Source organism: Epinephelus lanceolatus, chromosome 18 (assembly GCF_041903045.1).
Source record: "Epinephelus lanceolatus isolate andai-2023 chromosome 18, ASM4190304v1, whole genome shotgun sequence".
Classification (NCBI taxonomy): Eukaryota; Metazoa; Chordata; class Actinopteri; order Perciformes; family Serranidae; genus Epinephelus; species Epinephelus lanceolatus.
Window position 1 is genome coordinate 40,716,870 of NC_135751.1, and position 4,704 is coordinate 40,721,573.

Here is a 4,704-nt window from a genome sequence, read left to right on the forward strand (position 1 = left end):
GTTTTAATTAAAGTAATAAAACGTTTGTTCAACCAAAAATAATCCTTACATTTTCATTATTTAAATGGTCATTCTGACTGTTAATAATATAAATTCTGTGATACCGCGATATTTTCTGAGACGGTTGTCGTACCGTGAAAATCTCATACCGCTGCAACCCTAATGGAGCAACCACTTTCCCTTACAAAACAAAAACAACGATAAAAGATTTCGTACTTTTTGACTGAATGTTAGTAGCGCAGGTCTGTGGTCGACAAATAACTTCATTAACACCTTGTTAAAACTAAACAGTCCCTAAGACTCTACAATTATTTATAATTAAATGAAGATCATTGATTTAGTTTTACAGGCCCCAAATTTAGAAATCTAGAAAGTTATAAATCTAAAAAGTTAGTAATGCACCTAACAAATACATCAGCCCGATATGTAATGGACATTAAAGGGATCGTTCAGATGTTTTGAAGTGTACAAGGTATTTATTCACAGTCAGTGTAATATCTACAGCAGATGGCAATTGGCACGCCCCCAGTGTGGAGTACTGACACAGACGCTAAGCAACGTACTGCTGTGCACGACGGCAGCAGCAAAATATGTTTAGCTACCTAAAAAATCAGTTTAAGCGTACGCTATATTGAGAATATTTTAGACAGCACTTGCCAACAGGGGAACTAAAACCTTTACATCACCAGACTCCATTGACAAAAACAGTAATTTGCCTCACAGAACACGGGAGTTGCTGATCTACCGCTGCCTCGATTGGTTAGGTCGTGTTATAATCCTTTATATTATCTTTATTTATAAAACAGAGTTACAAAGTGCTTTACATGTCAGTGATTGAAACAGACGAGACATGAAAACAACAACTGATAAAAACACTGTGGTATGTTAAAACTGAGGGAATAAAAGACAGTTTAAATGAACGTGAAACTTGAGTCGAATCAGAAAAGGCTCACCGATAAAAGTTTGATTTAAGAACGGACCTAAAAGAGATCACTGACTCGGCCAGACCTGATTCCCTAGAGCAGATTGTTCCGGAGCCTCGGGGCCCTGACAGCAAACACTCTGTCCCCTTTAGTTTTCAGCCTCTGGAACAGACAAAGACCTCAAAATACGTCCTGGCGTGTACGGCACTAACGCCGGAATTCCACTGGATGCGTGTCCGCTGCGGAACGACTGCGCTGGTTATCCACTGCGTGCTCCGCCGTCTGTCAACACCCACTGGCTGAGTTTGCTGTGCGGAGTCACGAGGACCCACGAGATATTGCGAATTCATGCGTAATCGTGCGATATAACAAGATGTAGTTTGTATAAACAGAACTACAAAACCAGAGGAGTAGTAGGAAGACATCTGGGTGCACCTCCATGATTAACATCTCCTCATCCATGGTGTCAACGGGGTGAAATGACGTCTGAAAACCTCTGACCTGTTGACTTCAGGCCTGCCTCCGCCCATTATGACGTTTTCAAGGTGTAGTGCAGGGAAATATGATCCGCCGTGGACACTGTGTATTTTATTTTGAAAATTAACCGGATGTTTTATTTTGTTTCTGTGCACGACTTCCTGCCCCGCACGATCTGCTCTGTGCTGAAGTGCTGCGTTGAGACGCAACCAACACGCATCTGGTGGAATTTGGGGGTGACGTTAGAGATAAAGCTGGGAGAGAGACCAGCTATATCTCAGAGCTGCAACTAATGATTATTTCATTATCGATGAATCTGATGATAATTTTCACAGTTAATCGATTAAACGTTTGGGTTATAAAATGGCAAAAGAATTATGAAAACAACACTCATCACAGTCTCCCAGAGACCAAAGTGACGTCTTTAATTTGCTTCTTTTGTCTGACCAACAGTCCAGAACTTAAAGAGTCTTCATGTATCATCATACATGACAAAGAGAAGCAACAAAAACTCACATTTATGGAGCTGAAACCAACAAATATTTAAAAGTCTTGCTTGAAAAATGACTGAAACGAGAAATAGATTAGCAGATTAGTTTTCTTTTGATCGACTAATCATTACAGCTCTACGATTAATGTGTCACTTTGGTGTTCTGAAGGGCTAGTTTGTATTCACCAAAGCACTCACTGACAGAGGCAGCTGTAGACCAGCAGCTCCTGTGTTGTGCAACGTAAAATTGCAGATTTTGTCAAAGGAGTCTGGTGGCTTATAAGACAGCAAAAATAACGGCTTCAGTTCTGCTTTAGAAAAGGCTGTCGGACGGCAAATTAAAGTGGTAGAAATATTCCAAATATAGCATACACTTAAACTGATAAAGATTTTTTAGGTGGCGAAAATATGTTTTGTTGCTGCCTCTGTCCACAGCAGTAGATTATTTAGCTTCTGTGTCCTGTCTGCTTCTCCAAACTGGAGGCGTGCTGACTGAAATCTACTCTACTTAATACACTTTAACTTTAATGATGTTAACCACACACTTAGTCAACAAATTATGCCACTGTTACAGATTTTTGAAGATCACAAAGATGAGCAGCTTTCTCACACAAGGCATTTGATCTGGTCCTCTTGTAAATGCTGCAGTGAGAACACAAACCAACTCTAGGCAATTATACAACTCTGGAACAACATGAGTCCCTGATTCAGACCAAACGAGACCACTCTCGGGCTGACAGCAGCCTGAGACACACAAACGGGAAAATATGGTCCAGGTTTAAAAAATACTGAAGTTTAGAAACGTCACCACAACGGCAAAGTTGTGTTTTTTTAGCTTTCATTTGTATCTTCCCAGTGTGACTCCTGCAGTTTTCATATATGGTAGCATGGTTATATCGCATTCTGCACATCTGCAGCCAGTGTTGTTTTTGCTTCGGTGTCATTAGGTCAGAAAGTTTCATAGCAGCTCTGTTTGTGTTGTCAGAGCAGAATGAAGCTGTGGGTCTCTGGGGATGGCTTCAGTTTACTGCTCCTCCATAGCTACAGCCCCTTAGGACAACACACACACACTCCTAACATCAAACAAACCATGCACACACACACACACACACACACACACACACACCATCTCTCTCCACACATGTACAGACGGACCCCTTTAACTTATTAACTTATTGGTCGATACTTGGGTTATTTATTTATTTATTTATTGATTGATGACTCTCACCTTAGTTTTGTGTCTTATGTCTGCACCCTCATCCCCCAACTCGTAAGAAAAAAAAAGACCAAAAAAAAAAAAAGACTACACCTTGCCAGATCACCATCTACTACTGCCTTGTACACAGTTTCCTTAAAACGAGAATGTAAATATGTGGCATGATAACCACTGACCTCAGAACAGGCCTGTGTGTGCGTGCACGTGACTCTAATTGTGTGCTTATGTGTATTTATTTTTAAAGTGCATAAATTCGACTCCCTTCTGGATTGCGACATACTGTACATGCACACACATGCAGTTGGTAACACACACACACACACACACACACACACACACACACACACACACACACAGAGGCAGGCCTGAGGCTGAGCAGACACACACACACACACACTGCTTATTGAGAATGTGTATGAGCGGAGGAGTGGCAAGGATGTGGGATTCTCTAAATGACTTGGGACAGGGGAGCCTCACATCGTCTCAGTACTGTAATGAGTCTCATTATAAACATTTTCTTCAAGATGACCCGGCTCCCTGAAGGCTGCTCAGTGCTCCGATGACTCTGGTCCTATAATGTGTAACTGCTATTTAATTTTCCTCTTTTTTTAAACTCAACAATTATATCCATGACGTGCTAATAAATTGTTTATGTTTTTATCAAACATGCTTGCATCTATCTTAACCTGCACCTCTTCCTTTCTGTAAAACATGTACGACAAGATTTCATCCACTCCAACCTGCTCTCGTTCCCACGGCGTCAAATACGGCAGCCTGGTCAGTGCCTCTCGGCTTCTGTTAGCAATGTACAAAACACCCTCACAGTGTCTGTTTACGATGCCACGGGCTTTCAGCTAACTCCGATGTAACCCTGTCTGTGGCAATAACGTAGAAGTAAGGGGATGATCACACAGAAATGAGACGCTAGAGACGCGGACGCTTTAAAGACGCTTGAAACGCTTATTCAATGCGCGCTAGCTACTGGTGTCTGACGCTCAAAAAAGTTGAAAATATTTTAACTTTTCAGCGTCTACGCACGTCTAAAAAGATGCCAGAAAAACGCCTGTCTAAAAAGACGCTTGAACGCCGGTCAGACGCGCCGTATCATAGGAAAACAATGGTTTTACTGGCGTCACGTTTCTAGCGTTTCATCTCGGTGTGATCGCTCCCTAAGTGCGAGAAAGTCTGAGTACGCAGGCAGGGAGGGGTGGTGGATGGTTCAAACACACACCAGACTTCACCCAGAGATTGGTATTAGTGTCTCATGTAAAACCAAAAGTTTGGTTTTATAAACCAAACTGCGTAGTTTTGTTACTTAACATTAAGTAGTTTTGATGGAGAAACCAAAAGACACTGTCGCATGTAACGAACGAAAACTGACACTAGCGCATCAAGGTTTGAAGCATATGCCCACTGACCGAGTGCTGGTATCTGACAGGTTGGGAGTGAGAGCGTGTTGTCCAAACTTAGTAACATGTTTCAGATTTATTCAGATACTTTTTTGGGGGAACAAAATAAAAACTAATGTAAAATTGTAGCTGAAGTGAAAGCCAGTGAATTTAGGATGTCCAGTACAACAATAAGCCGACCTGGTTGCC